General features: G+C 38.4%; 1 long non-coding RNA gene across 1 annotated transcript; it reads left to right on the top strand.

Annotated features, from left to right (window-relative positions):
• Positions 1-2,600: 2,600 nt before the first annotated feature.
• On the top strand, positions 2,601-6,700 carry LOC112782403 (uncharacterized). Its single transcript, XR_003192977.3, has 4 exons — positions 2,601-2,995; positions 3,138-3,280; positions 3,384-3,495; positions 3,728-6,700. It is a non-coding gene; the product is annotated as an uncharacterized lncRNA (long non-coding RNA).
• The last annotated feature ends 19,766 nt before the right edge of the window (positions 6,701-26,466 follow it).

Raw genomic sequence — 26,466 nt, 5'->3', positions numbered from 1 at the left:
TAACAAAAAAATTAATTACTTCAAACCTAACCAAGGACAAGTAGAAGTCTCTGAAAAGTAGGGTGTTCATAAAAAAAACTAAAATGTGGTTAATCAGTTAAAAAACCATAACCACATTTTGATTAACCAGTTTAATAAAACAATTTTAAAAATCATATCCATATTTTTTAGAATTGGTTAATCAAAACCAAATTAAATTCTTCCTTTTCTCTCTCTCCTTTCTCTCTCTCCCCTTCTCTCTCTTCTTTTCCCCTTCTTCTCCCCTCTCCCTCTCTCTCCCCCTTGCTTCCCCTCTCTTTTCTTCTCTCTCTCTCTCTCTATCTCTCTCTCTCTCCCCCTTCCCCTCCCTCTCCTCATCTCTCTCCCTTCTCTGTCTCTTTCCCCTTCTCCCTCTTTTTCTTTCTCTCTCCCCTCTCCTCCTCTCTCTCTCCCCTCACTTTCTCTCTCTCTCTTTCTCTCTCTCTCTCTCTCCACCTCCTCTTTCTTTCTCTCTCCCTTGTCTCTCTATCCTTTTTTCCCTCTTTCTCCCCATGCTCTCTCTCTCTCTCTCTCTCTCTCTCTCTCGTTTCCCTCTTTCTCTCTCTCTCCTTTGCTCTCCCCCTTCTCTCTTTCTCTCCTTCTCTATCTCTGTCTCTCTCTCCTTCTCTCCCCTTTGTCTCTTTCTCTCTCTCATTGCCCTCTTTCTCCCTCTTCCTTCTCTCTCTTTCTCTCTCTCATCCCCTTCCCTTCCCCTCTACTCATCTCTCCATTTCCCTCTCTCCTCTCCTCTATCTCCTCTTTCTCCTCCTCCTCCTCTCTCTCTCCTCTCCTTCTCTCTCTCATTTCTCCTCTCTTTTCCCTTTTCTCTCTCTCTTTCTCTCACTCTCGTTCTCCCCCTCCCCTCTCTTTCTATCTCTCTCTCTTTTTTTCTTTTCTCTCTTTCTCTCTCTCTCGCTCCTCTCTCTTTCCTTTCCTTCTTTCTCTCTCTCGCTCCTCTCCCTTTCCTTTCTTTATTTCTCTCTCTCTCTCTCCCCTTCCCTCTCACTCCTCTCTCTTTTCTCCTCTTCTCTCCAAAGCAAGAGAGAGGAAAGAGAAGAGAAAGAGAGGAGGAGGAGGAGATAGAGGAGAAGAAAGAGAAAAAGAGAGAGATAAGAAGAGAAAAGAAGTGAAAGAGAGAGAAGATGAGAGAGAAAAAAGGGGAGAAAGAGGTCAAGGAGAGAGAGGAAGAGAGAGGAGAGATACAGAGAGAGAGAGAGAGAGAGAGAGAAAAAGAGAGGATGGAGAGGAAGGAGAGAGGGAGAGAAGGATAGAGAGAAAGAAAGGGAAGGGGGAGAGAGAGATAGATAGAGAGGAGGGGAAGAGAGAGAAAAGGAAGAGAGGAGGAGAGAGAGGATGGGGAGAGAGAAAAATGAGAGAGAGAGAGAGAGAGAGAAAAGGAAGAAAGGATAAGAGAGGAGGGGGAAGAGAGAGAAATAGGAGAGAAGGGGAGAGAGAGAGAGGAAGACAAAGAGAAGGGAGGGAGAAAGAGGGTAAGGGGAGAGAGAAAGAAGGAAGAGAGGAGAGGAAGGGGAGAGAAGAGGAGAGAGATGGAGAGAAGGAGATAAGAAAAAGTAACTCGTATCATTTAGAAAGAAAATTATTTACATTAGAAAAAATTATTTATAGAAAATGCTGAAAAGAAATAAGAAAGAAAAAGGAACGAAGCAATGAAAGGGATTTCATTATTTACAAATGTTACTCGTATCATTTAGAAAGAAAAAAATAATTTTTAGAAAAAAAAATTCAATTTAAAAAAAAAGGTTAAAAATTTGGATTTTTTCATGTAAAAAAATTAATTTTTGTGTAAAAACAGGTTTTTAATTGTAAAAACCGGTTTTTAATTGTAAAAACCAATTTTTTGGTATAGAAACTAGTTTTTGGTGAAAAACCGGTTTTTTAAAATTTTACTTACCGGTTAATAACCAGTTTTATAATGTAAAACCAATTTGCTTAATAACCAAGACTATATTTTTGGTTAACTAAAAAACTGGTTTGGTTTTTGGATTAACCAAACCATGAACACCCCTACTGAAAAGAATAAAGGAGTTGCACAACATTCGGTGAGTATAGAAGTAACGATAAGATTTTGGTTTCTCGGTTTTCACTAAATAGTTCGCTTATTGAGTTTTAACTTTTAAATAAGTTTAATTATAAAATATTTTTATAAAGTAATTGTTTCAAGACTTACTTAAAACCAGAATGATTTGGGCTCGAACGTGAGGTTCAGACTCCTATGAGGAATTAGTCCGACGTCTTTTTTGACGAGGTGAACTTGTCCGAGTTCTTTGTAAGCAAAGATAAGGGACTACCTGCAAGAGACTCCAATGCTTTAAGTTAGTAAGGGTTTTAGGAAAAGTTTTAATAGATTAGACACTACAAAAAAATAGACATAAAATGGTATTAATATTACGGCGGTTCTACAAAACCGCCGTAATATTCGAATATTATGACATTTTTTGTGGTGCCATAATTAATTTACATTTGATGGCGGTTGTGGATTCAGGTGGTTTTGAACGCCATTACCACATTGTATAAAAAGGCCCAACCCTAACTTAACCTTCATTTACACCGTTCCATGCGAGACGATGGCCACTGTGAGAGAACGGTTGAATCTCTGCCACTCGCGATCTCCTCTGTTCACAATCTCCTCCGACGACGATCCTCTCCAATGATGACCTCCTCCGGCGATGTCTCCTCACGCGATAGTCTCCTCACACAACTTCTACTCCTGCAACATCTCCTCCAGCAACAATCTCCTCACGTGGCGTCTCCTCCTGCGACATCTCCTCCAGCGCCGGTCTCCTCTTGTGATGTCTCCTCTGGCGACGTCTCCTCCAGTGACGGTCTCCTCTTGTGACGTCTCCTCTGGCGATGTCTCCTCCAGCGACAATTTCCTCCGATGACAATTTTCTACGCGGCGATCTCATCCATCGAGCTACCATGCTGCAAATTTCTCCTCTGGTGGCAGACTGGCGGGGTAGGTTCTTCTCCCTCTTTTCCTTTGTTCCCTTGAAAATATTTCATTCTGATCGATTGTCTTAGGGTTTCATATGCATGTGAATGACAATTAGATTATTATTTCTACCATTGATCTGATAAACAATATGTATGGGAAGCAGTTGCTGACACTAACTCCTATCTGATAAGCAATAAGTAAATCGTTTTGGCTCTCTGTGATGATTCCAAGCTTTTGCCCTTGTGCTCCAAGCTCATCTCTCTCTGCATCTCCTCACTCTCCTCCAACTCTGCTGTTCACAACAAGGTTTGCCAATTCTCCATTTATCAGCAATTTTGAGTGTTTTGCTTTTATAATTGAAGATGTTGTTGCTGATGTGTGTTGATTGTCCACTTTTTGCTAATTTCAGTACTTCCATCCAGATAATATATCCTCAGAAGAAAAGTTGAAAATTGAACTTGCGAAGGTTAGAGATGAGTTCAAAATGTCAGAGTCAGATTGTGGATAGGCTCGAGTTCAAGGTAAGGACTATTATTAATTAACTGTTTTATTTATGAGAAACATGTAGAAAAAAGAGAATGAATTTGCTTTAGTTACCTTCCTATCAATCTGAAACATTGTGTGGCTGTCTTATTGCAATATAAGTTCATAATTAGATGAAAGTGATAATATCAAAAGTGTCTTGGAAATGCTTATGAAAATGGTTATAAGAACTTATTAAGGAATCAATGATGTCATTTTGGTTTCATGTAGTTGCACAACTCAGAACTAAGATTCAGCATCTATTAGCTGTTCTACACAAGAAGGTGAGTTACTTCTTCCAACATCTCTCATTGATCTTAATCTTCTATATATTGAAATGAAAATAACTACTAGTGGCAAAAAGAGAATTTTGAACCAACCAATTTCATATGGATCTGGAGCTATTTCTGTTTGAGTTAGACTTCTATTAAGCTGTATGTATGTAAAGTTATAGATAAAAACCAATGGTCCAAATAAGCATCCTTACTACTAGTATATCAGATGGACGAAAAATAGTGCAGTATCTTAATAATGTTAATGTCCAACACTGCTCCGCTTCGCGAAGCTTCTCTCGACTCTACCGACCTTGCCGTTTTCTTCTTCCATCAACAACATTGACCCACTGCTCTCACGTGAGTTCTTTTTTACTCTGACGATGCTCGTTGCTATTATTTTCTCTAATTAATAGTCATAATTTGACTCCACAAAGTGTTTGAAATTTATGTGGAAAAAATTGGCTTGGTTCATTCCAATTTAGTGAAGATGCCTCAGGTAATGGTGCTTGAGGATAAGTCGATAAGTTAGATAACCATGTTAATGTCATGATCCAAGTGAGAAAGAGAGTAAAAACCAAAAATTGTTCCCTAAACTTTTTTTTCCCAGTGGCAACTTTATTCTTTGGTTTTGGTTTATTAGCTTTTAGTTCCTAGATGTTCACATTGTGAGACATATGAGTACTATTTTGTAAAATTTGATTGGGGACTAAAATTTCTCTTTTGCATGTTTAATTGCTAATCTTTATAATAATTTGAAATTTAGGGAATAATGGTTGAAAAACAACAATGAAAGACTAAAGTCGCCACTCAAAAAACGTTTCTAAATCAATTGGGGTTTTACTCGGTGAATAGACTAGTGTATGAATTATTTAATTAGTGTACCATCTTGGTGAATTTTCTTAACAGTTATTGTGATTAGTTTATCAACTGTAGTGATTTTTCCTTATTGCTATGTTTATATAGTTTTTCAATGTAAACAAAGGAACCTTGTTCATTAGCTTAATCCGATAAAGACCAAGGTTACTAAGTATTGAAGTGGATGTCATTACTTATAATAATTTATTTGTGTGTTGTTTTCTGATGAATCAAGATAATAATATTAACTTATGTACCATAGAAGTTTTAAGTTAACCTTAATCAACAACAAATTCTTTATTCAATAGCATGATAACAACAAAGAACCGAGAATTATTTAGAAAACTCCAAATTAAAGAGCAATCGATAATGGTATTTGATCTTGTTGAGCTTGAAATTTGTCTTGATCACTTTCACAGTGGTAACATAAGATAGTACTCCATATATGAGTTATTTTCTAGTCTTTAGTTTAAATTTAAAATCTGATATTAGAAAGTCAATTTTGGATTTTCATATCTGTGTTTTTTATTACTCATGAAGCTCTTTTGAATCTAGCCTTTATGAATTTGTTGTATTTGATTTTTTTTAATAATTGTTTCTAAGCTTGTGATTGTATTTGATTTTTTTTAATAATTATTTCTAAGCTTATGATTGTTTTACATGTAGACAGTAGACACTTGTTCCATGTTATTTTTCTAAGAGATTTTTTAGTTGGTCATAATAGGGTCAATATACTCTATAATATTATTTTTTTAATGCTAAAAATTTTTATATATAGCTGAAGTGAATTCTTCTGATTAATCTATGAGGAGAAAATTTCAGGAAAAAGTAGATAGATAAATTGATATGCTTCCAGTAACATCCATTTTTTAACTCTTATAGCTTCTTGTTGTGCTATTGATCCATCTTAAGAACACTGTCAGCTGGCTCTAATGCTGTTCTTTCTATCTCTCTCTCTCTCTTGCAGAAATTTTTGCATATCGTGTTGTATTGTTAATATTGGGTATTACTCTAATGAGCTTGGCATCCTTCTTAAGCAAATCGTTAGCATTTTATTATAGCCGCACAATGGCAGTTAATATGATGCTAGAGCATAGATTATAAAAGCTGATACATCTAACTTAGAGTGTATAACGTGGTTGCTACATGTTGAAACTAAAATCCAGTTGCTAGATGTTGAGCCTATCTTGTACCATATGTTGTCTTATCTTTGTGCTTTTGGTCCTTGAACATTGATAAACCATTATTTTATAGTTTATATTGTGTTTAATTGTGTGATTTTATCAAATCTTTACCCACTTATTCATTAAATAAGCATGCATTTATAATTCCTTCCTAAAATTACTTTATGGTTGAAAACTTGTTTTCTAGAGACTTTTAATTTTGTATTTTAATTCTCCTTTATTCCATTCGATGCCGTGATCTGTGTGTTAAGTATTTCAGGGTCTATAGGGCATGAATGACTTGGAGATTGGAAAGGAAGCTTGCAAAAATGGAAGGAACACAAGAAATTAAGGAGATGACCAGCGAGAAGTGACGCGGGCGCATGGCTCACGCGACCGCGCGATATAGAGGAAATTGCAGTGATGTGGACGCATGGCTCACGCGACCGCGCGGATTGGAAACTGCACCAGTGACGCGAAGGCGTGGACGACGCGAACGCGTGGCAAGGCAAAACGCTGGATGACGCGAACGCCTGGATGATGCGATCGCGTGACATGCACGATCTGCAGAATCTGCAGAATTCGCTGGGGGCGATTTTGGGTCCTATTTTGACCCAGTTTTAGGCCCAGAAAAGCAGATTAGAGCCAGGGAACATGCAGAGACCAGAGGCAACATTCATTCCACATAATTTTTAGTTTTAGATCTGATTTTACTTCTCCTCTAGGTTTTCTCTCTACACATTCATAGTTTTTAGGATTTGATTTTATTGCTTTTTGGATTGGAACATTGAGAAGAGTTATTACCTCCGTCAAGATTTCGTCATTCTAGTTTGTTTCCTTACTTGTCATTTACTCTTTCATGTTCCTTATTTTCTCAGAGTTACTCTTGGATTATTTCTAGAATTTAATTATACAAGAATTATTTTCATTTCAATTGATCCTTTTGATTATTATTTATTATGTCTTTCAGTATTTCTCTTCCCTATTTTGTGAAATTTACATTCATAATGAGCGAGTAGTTCCATAACTTGATTGGGAGATGATTGAAAGGAAACCTTGATATGGGTTACTCAAGAGAAAAATTGTAATTGGGTTTATTGTTGGATCGCCCTCTAATCATTGACACTAGTCCTTCTCAAGGGAGAGGATTAGGACTTGTGATTAGAAATAGCTTTCCAACTTGCTTGACTTCCCTCTACCTAGTAAAGGGTAACTAAGCAGAACAACCTTCAATTATCAATTAATCTTGAGAGTACTCCAACAAGAATTGGGCTTCCAACTAATCTACTCCCAGTCAAGGCTTTTATTTAAAATTACATAAATTCTCTAATTTAAATTCCTGTTTATCAACTCAAACCACTTTTGAAAACATCTGATTAATAAAATAGCACATCTTTCTGCAACTCGTTGGGAGACGACCTGGGATTCATACTCCCAGTATTTTGATTTTAATTTTAATTTTGTGACAACCCATCTAAATTGATAAGTTGATTTTCGGTTGGTTAAGAACTGTACTTGCAACGTATCTCTTATAAAAATTTCTTAACTCGCCAATTTCCGCCATGTCAATTTTTGGCGCCGTTGCCGGGGATTTGCAATAGAGTGCTAAGTTATTGATTGGAATTTATTTATTTGCATTTCATTTTATTTTTGCTACTATGAGCTACATGTTTCTTTCGTTAAATGACGTGTTCACTTCCTGATCCAAGCTTGCCAATATTTGATCCTGAGATTGAAAGAACTATCTCACGAATAAGGCAAGCTCGGTGTCAGTTAGTCCTCTCTGAGGGCGAATCTGAAACGTCACTTGAAGAAGAAACAAGCTCCCTTTCTGCTGATTCGGTTGATTTACGTGTAGGTGACATGGTAGCACCTAGGAGAATTACTATCCAGGAGGCTGGAGCCCCTGATTTTACAATGCAACCGTTTCAAGCGCATCACCCAGCAGTAGCTACAGACTTTGAAATAAAGACTGCACTGCTCAACTTGAGCAACCGTTTCTGACTGGGATACGCTTAGAAGAGAATTTTTAGAAAAATTCTTCCCAGCTGAAGTTACTGACAAACTGAGGAAAGACATTTCCATGATTGTTCAGGACGAATCTGAGACTCTCTATGAATATTGGGAGCGCTTCAACAACCTTCTGGAAGCATGCCCCCACCATATGATTGACAAGATAGTGTTGCTCGGCTACGTCACACAAGGCATGAGGCCCCAAGATAAGACCACATTGGAAAGTGCTAGTAATGGGTCTATGAAAAAGTACAAGACCACTGATGAGGCATGGCAATTGATCAGCGACTTGGCTGAGTCTACAAGGAATCACAGGCAGAAATAAAGCCGCTCAAAGGCTGTTGCAGAGGTATCTTCTAGCAAAGAAACTACTGCTCTGGCTCAGAGTATATGTGAAATGACCAACTTACTGAAGCAGACGCAGTTGAGTCAACAACAAGCACAGCAAAGCCAACAGTTAGTCCCACAGAGAGTGTGTGGGATCTGTGCCGATTACAGACATTATACTGATGAATGTCCGCAGCTCCAGCAGGAAGACAACACTGTGGCAGCCACTCATAACTTCTATGACCGCCCCAACTAAGGGTACAATTAAGGTGGCAGTTACATCCATGGATGGCAGGACAATTCTAACCAGAATTGGAGGGACAACAATAACAGAGGAGGCAGAGACAATCAAGGATATCAGAGGTGGAATAATAACAACAACAGGCAGCAGAACCAGAACCAGCCTTACAGAGCACCTCACCTGAGGCAGTCCCAAGGACCACAACACAACCAACAACAAGTTCCGCAGATCACTCAATCTAATTCCTCTCCGAGTGATGATACTCTTCAATCCATTGCACAAGGACAAAGGAACATGGAAAGTTCACTTAATGGCCTAGTGTCCGCTATACAAGCTCTCATCTCTCAACTGGCACCACCCAATACTTCAAACACTCAACAGGCAAGTTCCAGTGGAATTCCTTCTCAACCCTTACCCAATCCAAAGGGTGGCATTAATGCCATTACCCTAAGGTCCGGAACCACATTGCAAGAGAGGAATCAGGAGGAGCCAGGCCCACCAGAACACACCTCAACTGAAGAGGTAGTGGAAATAGAAGATATTGAGGAGGAAGAGGATATACAGGACACGGCTGAAGAAGAAGAAGCTCAATCACAGGAAGAAGCACCAAAGGGTGCAGACACTGCAGAAAATGCCATTCCTATTCCATTTCCATAACTTGCAAGGAAGCCCAGGAAGTTGTTGGAACCTGATCCCAAAATGGTATAAATATTCAAAAAGGTTGAGGTAACTGTTCCCCTTTTTGTTGTTATTCAACAAGTACCTAAATACGCAAAGTTTCTAAAAGATTTATGTATACATAAAGACAAAATTAATGAATTAGAAACTATTCCTTTAGGTAGTTCTATATCTGCTTTAATAGGAGGTATACCTGAAAAGTGTAGTGATCCAAGTCCATGTATGGTTAATTGTACTATTGGTGGTGTAGTATTTTCTGACTGCATGTGTGATTTAGGAGCATGTGTGAGTATAATGCCTCTGTCTATATATGATATTCTGAGACTCCCTTCCTTAAAAAGGTCGGCAGCTCGTTTTGTGTTAGCAGATAAAAGCATTATTACAGTGGCTAGAGTTGCTGAAGATGTATTGGTGGACATTAAGGGGCTCACATTCCCCATTGATTTTTATATCCTGGAGATGCCTCAAAATGACTCAGAGAAGCCATCATCAATCCTACTCGGAAGACCATTCCTGAAGACCTCGAAGTTCAAATTGGACGCTTTTTCAGAAACATACTCTTTTGAAATAGACGGCCGAGTAGTAAGCTTCAATCTGCATGGAGTTATAAAGCACCCTCCAGAAGATCATTCTATCCTCCAGTGTGACATCATAGATGAAACTGTAGCTGAAGTTCACCAGGAGGAGTTCGAAGAGAAGTACATAGGACAAGGTCCGAGTGTGGAGACACTTTCTGAGGATAATGAAAGTACTTTACCATTGTCATCAACTCCAGACAATCCAGAGCCTGGCCATGAACAGAAGTTAGAATTAAAACCCCTCTCTCCACACCTCAAATATGCTTACCTTGAGGACAAGTAGAAGTTTCCAGTTATAATTGCACGGGAACTCACTTCTCAACAAGAAGAGCAGTTACTTAGTGTGTTGAGAAGGCATAAGAAGGCAATTGGGTAGAGTTTGGCAGACATAGTAGGCATCAACCCTCAAGTTTGTGTGTACAGAATATTTTTAGAAGAGGAAACTAGGCCTGTTCGTTAATCCCAGAGAAGACTGAATCCCACTATCTTAGAGGTTGTCAAAAAGAAAGTGACCAGACTACTTGAGGCGGATATCATCTATCCCATCTCGGACAGTGAATGGGTAAGCCCAGTACAAGTGGTCCCCAAGAAGTCTGGAGTCACTACAATGAAGAATGAGCATGGAGAGCTCATAGCAACCAGAGTACAGAACACCTGGAGGGTCTGCATTGATTACAGGCGCCTAAACCAGGCCACTCGTAAGGATCACTATCCTCTTCCATTCATTGATCAAATGCTGGATCGCCTGTCAGGTAAATCGCATTATTGCTTTTTAGATGGTTACACAGGTTATTTCCAGATTCATATAGCTCCTGAAGATCAGGAAAAGACAACTTTTACATGTCCTTTTGGGACTTATGCTTATAAGAGAATGCCCTTTGGCTTGTGCAATGCACCAGCTACTTTCCAAAGGTGCATGATGAGTCTTTTCTCTGATCTTATTGAGGAATGTATGGAGATTTTTATGGATGATTTTAGCGTTTATGGTGATTCCTTTAGCCTTTGCTTAGATGGTTTATCTAGAGTATTAGATAGATGTGTCAGTACAAACCTTGTATTGAATTTTGAAAAATGTCACTTTATGGTTAAACAAGGGATTGTACTAGGACACGTTGTATCTAATACTGGCATTTCTGTAGATCCAGCAAAGGTGAATGTTATTTCTAGTTTGCCTTACCCCTCCTCTGTGAGGGAAGTCCGTTCGTTCCTTGGCCATGCAGGTTTTTACCGGAGATTCATTAAGGACTTCAGTAAGGTAGCACTCCCCTTATCCAGATAACTGCAAAAAGATATTGAGTTCGAGTTCAGTGAGGATTGCAAACAAGCGTTTGATAAACTGAAGACTGCCCTGACTCAAGCTCCAATTATGAGAGGACCAGACTGGAGCCAGCCATTTGAAATCATGTGCGATGCTTCCAACCATGCAGTAGGAGCAGCACTGGCTCAGCATGAAGGTAAGGACCCCTTTGTAATTGCTTATGCGTCTAAAACTTTAGACACTGCTCAGTTTAATTACACTATGATGGCGAAAATTGTTGTTGGTCTAGATTTTCTCTTGTAGAAATAAGAATTTCGTTGTAAGCATAGCTCCAAACCAACAAAAAACTCTCGCATCAAATTAAATTTGGTTGTCACAAATAACAAACCCCAAATGAAAATTAACCGCCGGGTCGTCTCACAAGGAATTGCAATAAAGTGAATGATTATTGGCTATGAAGGGGTAAATGGGGGTTTGGTTGATAATTGGGCAAGAAAATAAATGGCAAGAAAAGTAATTCAAACAAGTAACTAGAGAAAGCAAGTAATAAAGAGAGACATTCATGGCAAGTGTTGAGATCATAGGCTTTCTATCCTAGTCATGCAATGATTAATTCATCTTATTTAGTCAACTCCAACAAGTATGGAGAAAGTCAAACAAGACTAATCAATCATACCATAATAATAACAAGAATTTATCTTATTACGTCATCTCCAACATTGGAAGATGGTATCATATTATCTTCCATGAGAGAAAGTCTAATAAGACTAGCTAATCTCAATCTAAAAGTCCTAATCAACTTACTAATTAAATTAGCAAAAGATTAGCGTCAATGGAAACAATATTAGCTAACAACTCTAGATCACCAACATAAGTTAGGTTTTCATGACTCAAGATTGCCTAATTACTCTTTCCAAGCCAAGAATGCTCAAAATCTACTCTAACATCCAACCAAGCATTTTGTCAAACACTTGGAAGGCATACATGGAAAGCATAGTAAAATGTGCAAGAAATATAAATCTACCAACTATCAATTGCAAGAAAAGTAAATCAACAACTCAATTCATCAATAAAAAGAACATCAAACATTAAATTGCATTAAAAGGAAATTAGATCCAACAATGTTCATCAACATAAAAGTAACAAAATAAAGGAAATAAACAAGAGAAACTAAGATTAAGATGTAACAACAAGAAATTAAAAGGAAAACTAAATTAAAACAAGAATTAAAAGTGAGATTCAAGAAAATTAAACCTAAACTACCCTAAATTCTAGAGAGAAGAGAGAGCTTCTCTCTCTAAAATTCTACCCTAAAACATGATGAAAACTAAACTATGACTACTTGGTTCATTCCCCCCTCAATCCTTGGGTTCAATAGCATCAGAAATGAGTTGGATTGGGCCCAAAATGCTTCAGAAATCGCTGGGGGCGATTTCACTAAAGTAGACCCACGTGCTCCATCGGTGCGCGCGCGTACATGGCGCGTGCGCGCCCCTATGCGTCAGGAAACATATGACAAATTTTATATCATTTTGAAGCTCCGGATGTTAGCTTTCCAACACAACTAGAACCGCCTCATTTGGACCTCTGTAGCTCAAGTTATGGTCGTTTGAGTACGAAGAGGTTAGGCTTGACAGCTTTATGGTTCCTTCATTTCTTCATGAGTTCTCCCACTTTGCATGCTTCTCTCCTCACTTCTTCCAGCCAATACTTGCCTTCTAAACCTGAAATCACTTAACAAACATATCAAGGCATCGAATGGAATTAAAGTGGATTAAAATCACTAATTTTAGGGCCTAAAAAGCATGTTTTCACATTTAAGCACAATTCAAGGGAGAATTACAAAACCATGCAATTTTATTGACTAAATATGAGAAAAGGTGATAAAATCTCCCAAAATAAGCACAAGATAAACCACAAAATCGGAGTTTATCACACTACTACTGAGAAAGAGCTTCTTGTTGTTATTTTTGCTCTGGATAAATTCCGAGCCTATTTACTTGGTACTAAAGTAGTAGTGTATTCAGACCACGCAGCTCTAAAGTATTTATTAGCTAAAAAGGAATCCAAACCAAGGCTTATACGTTGGATACTGCTACTACAAGAATTTGATTTATAAATAAAGGATAGAAGTGGAAACCAGAATTTAGTGGCAGACCACTTGAGTCGCCTTGAGCACCTTAAGGATGACTCCACTCCTATAGCTGATAATTTCCCTTTTGATAACCTGCAAGCAGTATCTGAGGTAGTCCCTTGGTATGCATCTATAACTAATTATCTAGTTAGCTGCACTTTTCCTCCAAACTTTACTAACCATCAAAGAGACAAGCTGAAAAGCGAGTCTAAATATTATATATGGGATGACCCATATTTATGGAGATGTGGCGCTGACCAGGTAATTAGAAGGTGTGTACCTTGTAAGACCCAGAACTTTTGAAAATTCTTATTATGATCAAGTCTCAAATCATATAATTATTTATAGCCTTAATTTCAGAAATTATTTTATTAAAGATAATTAAGGCAAGTTTTGATTTATTAAATTTGAGACGAGTTATGATTTTTATCCAATTTTATAATTATTGGGTTATTTTCTATATTTAGATTATAAATTTGGCAGTTATGAAATAATAGGGGTTTTATATGATTTGGATTAAATAATTAATATTTTAAATGTTAGTACTGCTATTTTTGAAAAATAAAGAAGTTAATTATATTATTCCTAATTTTTGGATTCAAACATTTTATTGAAAATAATTTGTAAAATTGATGAGCAGATAGTATTTTCTATATACAATTAGTGTTGAATTTAATTTGGGTTTCAATTATTGTATCATTCCCAATTTTATGTGAAATTACCAAATCACCCCTAGTCCTAATTTTCAAAATAATGAAACCCTAACCCAGCGACCCGTTACCTGACTCGGTTCCCTTTTCCCCTATACCCAGCTGCAGCCGAAATCCCTTTCTCCCCCCCCCAAAACAGCAGCAAACACACACAAACCCTTTCAACGAAAATTGAACAGAGAGTGAGAGGCTGGGTTGTGGCTGAGAAGAGGAGAGGAAGGAGATTCGTACCGGCGTGCTGGGCTCCACCCCCGCCATCACGTCGTCGCCGTCGCGCCTCCTGCGATCAGCTTCGCTGTCCGTTCTGCTTTCCGTCAAGTCCATCCCGCTACTGACGCCGCCGAACTAGGCTGAGGGAGAGGGAGATCGAAATGAGCCATGAGAGAGGGTGACGAGCGCGAGCCAGGACTGGAAAGGAGAAGACACTGCCGCGCATCCTCGCCGCCGTCGCTGGAGATCTGGGAGTCACCGTTGATCGCCTTTGAGCCACGCCGGACCCAGAACTGCGAACGTGATGGATGCGAGGCAGGAGCCCGACGTGAGAAAGAGGGAGCGCCCGTGCGCGCGCAGGGAAGGGCGACACCGCTGTCACCGCCGTTGCTGAGCTGTCGTCGCCGCCGTGAAGGCTGCACTACTGCCCTTGTTGCTATTGGGGACAAAGAGACCGGAATGGGTAAGTAGGAGGGGTTTCTGCCACCGTTGGAACTCTGTTGCTGTTGTTGTCGTGGCCGCCGCGCCTTTGGCTGCCGGGAGCGATAATGTGGCCGCCGGAACCCATCTTTCTTGGTAAGCATTTTGCTTCCGAAACCCCTTAAATTGATTACTCCGTTATAGTCCGTTAGAAATTCTGAGACATTGGTTACACAGGGTTGAGTCTCGGTATTTGCGCGTCGAAATTAAAGCTGCCGTTGGGCCACCGGAGCTTCTAGCCGCTAACGGATCTTTTGCCGGGTCGATTCGAAATCGCAGCTGCTTTGTTTCGCTAGTTCAGTGAGTATTTATATTTCGGAAAGCCTCGAGTTAGTATTCTGTTGTGTTCGGTTAATGAATATGAGTTTTGATAACGTGGGGTCGAGTCCTGATTATTATATGTTGTGATTAGTGTTGCTATGATTATTGCGAAAGTGGCTGGGAGCTGAGGTTTTGGTTGCCGTCAGTTCGGGTTGAGGCGGAAAGGACTCTGTGAGGCGTTTGGGTTATGGAATTGCGTTTTGAGGTAGGGGCGCTTTCCAAAAACTATATTTTTTTATATGTTGGAATTATTACATATGGATACTGATGTGAAAAAATGTGTATTTGGTGATTGTATCGGCCTTATGTATTATTTGATTGACTCGAATGTTTATGGATGTTGGTTTGGCCGGGTTGTTGTGCGGCTTTGTGAAATGTAATGTTTTAAAGTTGATTCTTTAAAGATTTGAAATATGAGTTTAATCCGTTGAGGATTGGTTTGAATTGAGTCAATTATTTTGATGATGTGAAAGATAGAATACTCTTGAAATTCAGCCTGGGTTGCTTTAATTGATTTGGTTTTGATAAATGATTTATTGCTGAACCGATTCTTTAAAGCTTTGGGAATGAGTTAAATCGGTTGATATTGAGTTGATTTTGAAATGGTTTTCTTGAGATATTCCACTGAGGCGACTGTTGGATTTAGCTTGCTTTTGAATTGATTTCTGGTTTTGGGCTGTTGAAAAGGAATGAGAAACGGTTTAGTTGGGACCCGAACCGGGTGGCAAAAGTCCAAGTTTTAGGGGAGGTGCTGCCGAAATTTCTACAAAATCCTAGTCTTGTTTGAAAAGATGTTTAAAAAGGGTTGGATTTGAGGAATTATATTATTTGAATATTTATGTTTTCAAGCTTAATTTGTTTAATGAACTTTATGCGTTGAGTTCGGCTTAGTTAGAAATGAACTATTTGTACAGTTTGAATCACTGAAGGAAAGAATGATGCTCTAATATTGATTTCAATATAAAAATGAGCTTTTAGTGATTTTAAAAGAATCTAGACTTTTGATTGAGTAATTAAGTTTGAGGCATTTTGGAAGAGTTATAAAAATGGGTTCCAAAAAGAAACCTGAAAGTGGTTTGATTCAAATGAACCGATTCTTTTTCAAATGAGTTGATTTTTGGACCGGGTTAGAACTTGTGATTTTGTATGGTCGGTTTCATAATAAATTCAGTTTTATTTACATGAAACGAGAATCCATGATTTTAAGAGTTTCAATGAATTATAAGGAATTGATATAGGTTGACCTTCCCTAAAGACTTGGGACTCTGCCGAGAAGCTTTTATTATAAAATCCCATTGTTGGACGGGTGATTTTGAATACTTTGAAATAAATCCTTAACTTGCCATGGTTTTGGAAGTTTTGGAAAGAGAATGCCGAGAGTGGCTTTGTTTTAAAAAGGGAACTCACTTTGAGTAAATTTGGCTTATGAGCCTGAGATGATTTGAGAAACGAGATTTCTAAAGCCAAGGCTGAAAAGAGTTGAAACTTGATTTCAAAGTGAAGCGATTTGAGAAAAAGTGATTTATGGCTTAAATGCCGATTTTATGAATTTGATGACGTTGGATGGTTGAAGTGCTGTTTTGTTATGGGCCGGAATGGCTGTGTATGATTATGAATATTGGCTGGTTCTGGATTGAACCGTGAGCCGGAATGGCTGTGTATGATATTGATTTATGGCTGATTGCCAAATGAGTTATGGGCCGTATGGCTGACTATGAATTATGAATTTAAGCCGGATGGCTGAGATGGATGTTGATCCATGGCTGGGACTGAATGAATATGTGCTTGAGATACCTGGGTAGTAGCAAGGGTTGTGATTCGTCCCACTTGCTCCAAGTTAGAGACTGTGATGCCTGGGTAGTAGCGGTAGTAGTGGTGATTCCACTCGCTTCAGGTTGAGCTTTTAAACACCCGCCTGGGTAGTAGCCGCAGTAGTGGTTATTCCACTGGCTCTGGGTCGAGCGGGTAGTAGCAATGGGGTTGTAGCTCAAACCTACTTGCTCCGCGATGGGTGTTTCTGTCCATGGTTAGCTACCAGGACGTGTCGGGTTGGCTATATAACCGACAGATGATATCATCAGCCACTAGGGACAGGCATGCATCGTATGCATTTATATGACATTGTTTGGGTGTGCATATTATACTTGGTTTGCCTATGTGATTAATTGCTAACTGTTCTACTTGCAATAACTGTTTGTTTGTGCTTGCATCTTCCTAATTGTGTTGGCTACTGGGACTCTGTTGGACTGTGGTGATTGGTTGTTGTTGGATTGTTTGGGCTTAGGGCCGTGGTTGGAATGAGATAAACTGATGGTTGATTTCGGTCTTGTGTTTCTGGTTTGGAATAAAATTATGAAAGGCTATTTTGGTTCCGCATAGATAAACCGTTTTGAAAGGCTTTTGAGTTTTTGAGAATTGAACGGTTCTTCTTTCCGAAAAGATTTCCGACTTTACTTTCATTGTAAACCGTTGTTTTTAAAAAGAGGCATAAGACGGTTATGAATCACTGGTGCGGTTATCTTCACGTATCCTATTATAGTAATTCCCAAAAACCCTCTACTGAGAACCCTTTCGAGGATGATGTTCTCACCCTCCTACATTTTTCCCCTTTCAGGATATGGCGCAGAAGTTACGAAGAGTTCATTTAGTTGTTGTTGAGATGCTCTGTATTGCTTTAGTATATTTTTGTACCCTCGCCTTTATCATGATATATTCTGTAAGAGGGATAGGGATTGTATTGGTTAAAGCTTGCAATAATATTTATATATTTGTATGTATATATATATGGATGTACTCTTTGAGTTTCTGTAAGTTGTATGGTATGTATGGATGTACGTTGTATAGCAAATGTTTTTTTTGGGAACGGTATTGCGGTTTAAAGTTTTAAACAGGCTCATATTTTAGTATTAAATAATATAAGTGTCGTCGTAATGTCCGAATTATCAGAGTCGCGCAGCCGGAAGCGTGAGCTTTGGTAGTTAGGGTGTTACATTATGGTATCAGAGCAGTTCTTCCTGTAGAGCCTGAGGAATGGACTGACTATGCTTCAATTGCATACTCTGAGCGTTTGTCATGTATTAGGCCTTGTCGAATGACGAGAATTAGAGCTTTATGCACATGACGATCTATTGATTAATGCCATTAGTCTTGCATTGCATAATTTTTGATATTAAGTTTGGCCGGCTTAATACTAGTGAATTATGTATATGAAAGCACTGATGGGTTATCATAGATGATATACGAGTTTTGAGTAAAGCGAATCGTGGGTCTTAGGGACGTTGGAAACTATCTCTCGAGGCTATTCAGTTGTGTGTCTTGAATTCTGTTCGAGCCGACCTGTTCTTTCATATCCTAACTTGAAGTTCTTGTTTGCTAATTCTCTTGAAAAGTAGTTGGATTTTTCAACACTATTCCTCTATCCATATGCATTCTTGTTTGACCTTAAGTGCATATGCTGGTTTAAGATCCTTGTTGCACCTGTCTTTCTCTGTTTGAGTTCTTCCTGATTCCAATATTCCTTGGTATAGCTGTGAACTTGTATTAATGCGTTGTGCCTTTTAAACTCTAGATTCCGAGTCCATTCTTGCGAAATTATTGATTAAGTTTTTCTCTTGTTTGACAGTGATTACAGCTAATTTTGAAGTTTTATAAAAAAATTGCTATTGATTAGATATATACTTATCTATATATGAAACTTTGAGATTTCTTATATAGTTTAACAACTATTCATCTCTAATACGTCTCCTGTACTTTTACTGGTTTATGGATCTGCATTCACTTTAAATTATAATTTGACTTTCTAGTAATTTTACTATAGTTCCAATGCACATTTTCATTTGATTAGGTATTTGAATATTTTTCAAAATTTTGAAAAGAAAGGATTTACCACTTTTGTCTCAGTTGAGTTTCGTTTGATAAGCTTTACTTAATTTATTTTGAATTGAGTTTGATTTAGCATGCTATATGATTTATGCCATTGTTGTTCTTTTGAAAGTGTTGGACTCGCAACTTTCTTCTTATGAACGGACTCATTCTCTTTTAAGCTTTCCATCTCCATGAATGTCATGCTTGACCTTGTTTTCAACTAATCTTTTACCTCTTGTGAACATTATCATTGATCTTGGTTTGTCCTCTCTTGTGAATCTTATTCTTATGTGAGTTAGTTTAATTCGTTTCAAGTTAGTGCATTGTTTATTCTCCCATTATCTCTACAAGAGTTTTTAGTCAAAGATTTATCATTGAGAAATTACAAATGATTGAGTTGTCTTTTCTATGACTTTTGTATTCTTGTGGATCAATTTAAAACTTGTTTGATGTTTCCTGTCTAGTGGCTCTTGTTTGGACTACCTTAATTTAAGATCCTTTCTAGTATGGCTTGACTCCTTTTTAGTACATCTTAAACTCCTTGAATGTTCTTCTGAGATGGTGATTTTAAGAACACTTTTGGAGTCTTGCTTTGAATCTTTTAAAGAAGTTTGAATTCTCTTTGGAAGGATACTAATGAAATTTATTTTCTGTTGTTTGATTGAGATTGAAACCATTGTTCAATTTTGACGAAGTTAATTTAAAGTTGGCATACGCTATTTTAAATGAGGTTTTGGAAAGCTTCCTTGTTTAGTGGAAGCCGGTTCATTTGTAACGCACCATTTATTTCCTTTACCAAATTGTAAGCAAATTTTTATCTCGGAGTTTCTTTTCTAAAGAGTTTAACTTCTTCTTTCGTCCTTGCTATAAATGTTATACATACTTGTTTGAATATGAATTTTGGGAATTTTTGGAACAAGCATTTGATTTCTTTTTCTGAGTTTTATGATTGCCTTTGGTTAGGCTGTACACCTAATTATCTTTCTAAGATATTTGAGGAAATATTTTAGCTCTTAGCCAAACTTGTGTGCATTTTGTTTTTAAAACTCTACATGATCTACTTCAGCATGAAATTGTATTGAAGTAAAGCCACATTTATGCTTTTGCTACTCTCTTGAAGAATGTTTGTTGCTCAACTTTTCTTCTAGACCGCAAAGTGGTTTTTTTGCAAGTTTTCGACTTTTTCATGCACAGTATATTCGAAAGTATTTGTAATCGTGCTCTTGAGTTCTGTGAGCCTTGTCTTGGGTTTGATATTCTTTTCTGTAAACCTCGTATTTCTTTGACTCAGCTTGAGTTTGTTTCAAAATAATGCGCTGAATTTTCTTCTTATTGGTCCTGTTGGATTTCTTTTATACAAGGGTTATCTTTGAAGTTGTCAATCGATTTATTTCTAGCAAACTTCATTGGTTGAGTGTCCTTGTTTCCCTGGATTGGATACATTCTCCCAAATCTATGAGTATTATTCTTGACACGTCTTTCCTTTCTGAATCTGGTATCCTTCTGAGTAGACTCGAGAGTTGTTTTGATATCACGTGTGATCTGTAGACGTAGTAACGCGATGCGTTAGTTCTTTAAGACGTGATATGTGCATACGAAAGTTAAAGCGGTAGGTGTGCAACGTATGAGTTGTGAGTGTTTTGTTCCTTGCGAACGGGTTGCGGTTGTCAGTCTTGTGGTCGGATATGGGGATTGAAAAGTGCCTGATGAGGTTAGAAAGTTGAAGCCCTGAGGCTGATATGAGATTAGTGTGCGGATGTTAAGCACGTTGTTTTAACCCCATCATGTTTTACAGCCTTTCATGCCTTGCCCTACTATCAAATGATTGACCCATGTTATCTTTTGCATCGAGCCTACCTTGTAATGTTTGCTTTGCAATCACACTCCTACCTTTGCACCCTCATGCATATGACAATCAAAGTATTTGAAAATCGTATATATGTTTATATGATGAGGTATTTCTGCTTCTTCCTTAAATGTGTTCAAAGGTGAACTGTTATGAAATTTCTTTCGTTTTGCATCAATTTTCGAGGACAAAAATTTTTATAAGGTGGGTAGAATGTAAGACCCAGAACTTTTGAAAAGTCTTATTATGATCAAGTCTCAAATCATATAATTATTTATAGCCTTAAATTCAGAAATTATTTTATTAAAGATAATTAAGGCAAGTTTTGATTTATTAAATTTGAGACGAGTTATGATTTTTATCCAATTTTATAATTATTGGGTTATTTTCTATATTTAGATTATAAATTTGGCAGTTATGAAATAATATGGGTTTTATATGATTTGGATTAAATAATTAATATTTTAAATATTAGTACTGCTGTTTTGGAAAAATAAAGAAGTTAATTATATTATTCCTAATTTTTGGATTCAAGCATTTTATTGAAAATAATTTGTAAAATTGATGAGCAGATAGTATTTTCTATATACAATTATTGTTGAATTTAATTTGGGTTTCAATTATTGTATCATTCCCAATTTTATGTGAAATTACCAAATCACCCCTAGTCCTAATTTTCAAAATAATGAAACCCTAACCCAGCGACCCGTTACCTGACCCGGTTCCCTTTTCCCCTATACCCAGCTGCAGCCGAAATCCCTTTCTCCCCCTCCCCCCAAAATAGCAGCAAACACACACAAACCCTTTCAACGAAAACTGAACAGAGAGTGAGAGGCTGGGTTATGGCTGAGAAGAGGAGAGGAAGGAGATTCGTACCGGCGTGCTGGGCTCCACCACCGCCATTGCGTCGTCGCCGTCGCACCTCCTGCGATCAGCTTCACCGTCCGTTCTGCTTTCCGTCAAGTCCATCCCGCTACTGACACCGCCGAACCAGGCTGAGGGAGAGGGAGATTGAAACGAGCCATGAGAGAGGGTGACGAGCGCGAGCCAGGACTGGAAAGGAGAAGACACTGCCGCGCATCCTCGCCGCCGTCGCTGGAGATCTGGGAGTCGCCGTCGATCGCCTTTGAGCCACGCCGGACCCAGAACTGCGAACGTGATGGATGCGAGGCAGGAGCCCGACGCGAGAAAGAGGGAACGCACGTGCGCGCGCAGGGAAGGGCGACGCCGCTGTCACCGCCGTTGCTGAGCTGTCGTCGCCGCCATGAAGGCTGCACTACTGCCTTTGTTGCTACTGGGGACAAAGAGACCGGAATGGGTAAGTAGAAGGGGTTTCTGCCACCGTTGGAACTCTGTTTGCTGTTGTTGTCGTGGCCGCCGCGCCTTTGGCTGCCGGGAGCGATAATGTGGCCGCCGGAACCCATCTTTCTTGGTAAGCATTTAGCTTCCGAAACCCCTTAAATTGATTACTCCGTTATAGTCCGTTAGAAATTCTGAGACATTGGTTACACAGGGTTGAGTCCCGGTATTTGCGCGTCAAAATTAAAGCTGCCGTTGGGCCACCGGAGCTTCTAGCTGATGTGTATTTTCAGAAAACGAATTCCAAACACACAAAACTAACCGACAAGTGTACCGGGTTGTATCAAGTAATAATAACTCACGTGAGTGAGGTCGATCCCACAGGGATTGAAGGATTGAGCAATTTCAGTTTAGTGGTTGATTTAGTCAAGCGAATCAAGATTTGGTTGAGTGATATGTGATTAACAGAATTTAAATTTCATGGAAAATAAAGGGAATGGGTAAATTGCATGAAATTAAAGAGAACAGAAAATAAAGTGCTGAACCTTAAAGAGCAAGAAATTAAATGGCAGAAACTTAGAACGCAAGAAATGTAAATTGCAGAATCTTAAAGTGCAAGAAATGTAAATGGCTTGAATTGTAAAGGGAATTGGGAAGTGGATTTGCAGAATTTAAACAAGGAAAAGTAAAATGCAATAAACAGAAAAGTAGAAGATGACTTGAATTAAACTGGATCTAAAACGGAAATGAGAAAAAGCTTGGTGTAGCAATGAAATAAAGAAATTGAAATTTAAAACTGTAGATCTCAGGACTCAAGAGACTAGATAGCTGAGTCTAGATCTCACTGCCTTCCTAGATCCAGCAAGAACAATTGCAAAGGAAATAAAGAAAAGTAAGTTGCAGAATGAGTAGAAGAACAAGCAATTAACAGAAATGGAAATTCAATTGTGCAGAGATTTAAACAAAATCTCAAGGTGAGATTGAAACAGAATTTCTTCAATTCTCCACCCAAGATCCAAAACAAGAAAAGTAAAGAGTGCTGAGCAAGAACAAGGAAGAAGAGAGATTAATTCTCCTTCCGAATTCTCTAGAATTCTAAAGCAACAATTCAAAAATGTAAAGGTGAGCTCTCCGTAAGTGTTCCAAAATTCTCTCCAAAGAAAAGCTCCTCTAAAACTTGAATCCTAAGCTATTTATACACTTTCTTCAAATGGTCTTCAAGCCTTGAATTGGGCCTTTGCTCTTGATGGAATTGGGTTGATAAAGGCCTTGGTTGATTGCTCTTGGAGTTGGAGAAAGATCCATTGTTGAACCGGGTTGAAATCATAAAAGTTTGAGTAAAAGTTTGAGGCAAACTTTTACTCAAACTTTTTATACCAGATGGCTTCATTTGCTGCTACCAACGTTTGGGCTAAAGTTTGAGGTCAAACTTTTGCTCAAACGTTGGCCCCCTTGTGTATATGTGTGGCGCCAACGTTTGCCAAAAAGCTTGAGGCAAACGTTGGCGCAAGCTTTTCTCCTCCAGGGTGTGCAAGTGTGGCACCAACGTTTGCCAAAAAGTTTGAGGCAAACGTTGGCGCAATCTTTTCTCCTCCAGGGTGTTGGTTTTGTGATGCCAACGTTTGCCAAAAAGTTTGAGGCAAACGTTGGCTCAAGCTTTTCTCCCAAAAGTTTGAGCTAAAGTTTGAGGCAAACTTTGGCTCAAGCTTTTTTTCCTCTGGAGTGTTTTCAATTCTTCCAAAAGTTTGAGCTAAAGTTTGAGGCAAACTTTGGCTCAAGCTTTTTTCCTCTGGAATGTTTTCAACTCTTCTAAAAGTTTAAGCTAAAGTTTGAGGCAAACTTTGGCTCAAACTTTTTGTTCTCTCTTGCTCCTAGCCATTCCTTCTTCCTTCAACCTTCTTCAAAACTCTTTCCACCTATCATCAATCAATCAAAACAATCAAAGCTATGCCCCAAATCATGAGATTGTGTTTCTTTCATAATATATGACAATTATAGCATAAAATCTCATGAAAGTGCATGAATTCATACATGGTTGATTGAATCAAAGGGAACATGGAAATCTACCCAATTGGCTTGCTTATGGCTTAAGAAAGTGCATAAAATCAATTGAAAACAAAAGAAAAAGGCTAGTGAAACTAGGCTAAGATGACTTGTCATCACTAGCCGCTAACGGATCTTTTGCCGGGTCGATTCGAAATCGCAGCTGCTTTGTTTCGCTAGTTCAGTGAGTATTTATATTTCGGAAAGCCTCGCGTTAGTATTCTATTGTGTTCGGTTAATGAATATGAGTTTTGATAACGTGGGGTCGAATCCTGATTATTATATGTTGCGATTAGTGTTGCTATGATTATTGCGAAAGTGGCTGGGAGTTGAGGTTTTGGTTGCCGTCAGTTCGGGTTGAGGCGGAAAGGACTCTGTGAGGCGTTTGGGTTATGGAATTGCATTTTGAGGTAGGGGCGCTTTCCAAAAACTATATTTTTTTATATGTTGGAATTATTACATATGGATACTGATGTGAGAAAATGTGTATTTGGTGATTGTATCGGCCTTATGTATTATTTGATTGACTCGAATGTTTATGGATGTTGGTTTGGCCGAGTTGTTGTGCGGCTTTGTGAAATGTAATATTTTAAAGTTGATTCTTTAAAGATTTGAAATATGAGTTTAATCCGTTGAGGATTGGTTTGAATTGAGTCAATTATTTTGATGATGTGAAAGATAGAATACTCTTGAAATTCAGCCTGGGTTGCTTTAATTGATTTGGTTTTGATAAATGATTTATTGCTGAACCGATTCTTTAAAGCTTTGGGAATGAGTTAAATCGGTTGATATTGAGTTGATTTTGAAATGGTTTTCTTGAGATATGCCACTGAGGCGACTGTTGGATTTAGCTTGCTTTTGAATTGATTTCTGGTTTTGGGCTGTTGAAAAGGAATGAGAAACGGTTTAGTTGGGACCCGAACCGGGTGGCAAAAGTCCAAGTTTTAGGGGAGGTGCTGCCGAAATTTCTACAAAATCCTAGTCTTGTTTGAAAAGATGTTTAAAAAGGGTTGGATTTGAGGAATTATATTATTTGAATATTTATGTTTTCAAGCTTAATTTGTTTAATGAACTTTATGCATTGAGTTCGGCTTAGTCAGAAATGAACTATTTGTACAGTTTGAATCACTGAAGGAAAGAATGATGCTCTAATATTGATTTCAATATAAAAATAAGCTTTTAGTGATTTTAAAAGAATCTAGACTTTTGATTGAGTAATTAAGTTTGAGGTATTTTGGAAGAGTTATAAAAATGGGTTCCAAAAAGAAACCTGAAAGTGGTTTGATTCAAATGAACCGGTTCTTTTTCAAATGAGTTGATTTTTAGACCAGGTTGGAACTTGTGATTTTGTATGGTCGGTTTCATAATAAATTCAGTTTTATTTACTTGAACCGAGAATCCATGATTTTAAGAGTTTCAATGAATTATAAGGAATTGATATAGGTTGACCTTCCCTAAAGACTTGGGACTCTGCCAAGAAGCTTTTATTATAAAATCCCATTGTTGGACGAGTGATTTTGAATACTTTGAAATAAATCCTTAACTTACCATGGTTTTGGATGTTTTGGAAAGAGAATGCCGAGAGTGGCTTTGTTTTAAAAAGGGAACTCACTTTGAGTAAATTTGGCTTATGAGCCTAAGATGATTTGAGAAACGAAATTTCTAAAGCCAAGGCTGAAAAGAGTTGAAACTTGATTTCAAAGTGAAGCGATTTGAGAAAAAGTGATTTATGGCTTAAATGCCGGTTTTATGAATTTGATGACGTTGGATGGTAGAAGTGCTGTTTTGTTATGGGCCGGAATGGCTGTGTATGATTATGAATATTGGCTGGTTCTGGATTGAACCGTGAGCCAGAATGGCTATGTATGATATTGATTTATGGCTGATTGCCGAATGAGTTATGGGCCGTATGGCTGACTATGAATTATGAATTTAAGCCGGATGGCTGAGATGGATGTTGATCCATGGCTGGGACTGAATGAATATGTGCTTGAGATACCTGGGTAGTAGCAAGGGTTGTGGTTCGTCCCACATGCTCCAGGTTAGAGACTGTGACGCCTGGGTAGTAGCGGTAGTAGTGGTGATTCCACTCGCTCCAGGTTGAGCTTTTAAACACCCGCCTGGGTAGTAGCCGCAGTAGTGGTTATTCCACTGGCTCTGGGTCGAGCGGGTAGTAGCAATGGGGTTGTAGCTCAAACCTACTTGCTCCGCAATGGGTGTTTCTGTCCATGGTTAGCTACCAGGACGTGTCGGGTTGGCTATATAACCGACAGATGATATCATCAGCCACTAGGGACAGGCATGCATCGTATGCATTTATGTGACATTGTTTGGGTGTGCATATTATACTTGGATTGCCTATGTGATTAATTGCTAACTGTTCTACTTGCAATAACTGTTTGTTTGTGCTTGCATCTTCCTAATTGTGTTGGCTACTGGGACTCTGTTGGACTGTGGTGATTGGTTGTTATTGGATTGTTTGGGTTTAGGGCCGTGGTTGGAATGAGATGAACTGATAGTTGATTTCAGTCTTGTGTTTCTGGTTTGGAATAAAATTATGAAAGGCTATTTTGGTTCCGCATAGATAAACCGATTTGAAAGGCTTTTGAGTTTTTGAGAATTGAACGGTTCTTCTTTCCGAAAAGATTTCCGACTTTACTTTCATTGTAAACCGT

This window comes from Arachis hypogaea, chromosome 20, assembly GCF_003086295.3.
Source record: "Arachis hypogaea cultivar Tifrunner chromosome 20, arahy.Tifrunner.gnm2.J5K5, whole genome shotgun sequence".
In the NCBI taxonomy this organism is placed as follows: Eukaryota; Viridiplantae; Streptophyta; class Magnoliopsida; order Fabales; family Fabaceae; genus Arachis; species Arachis hypogaea.
Note: the sequence above shows the minus strand (reverse complement) of the source record. Positions and strands in the feature narration are given on the sequence as shown.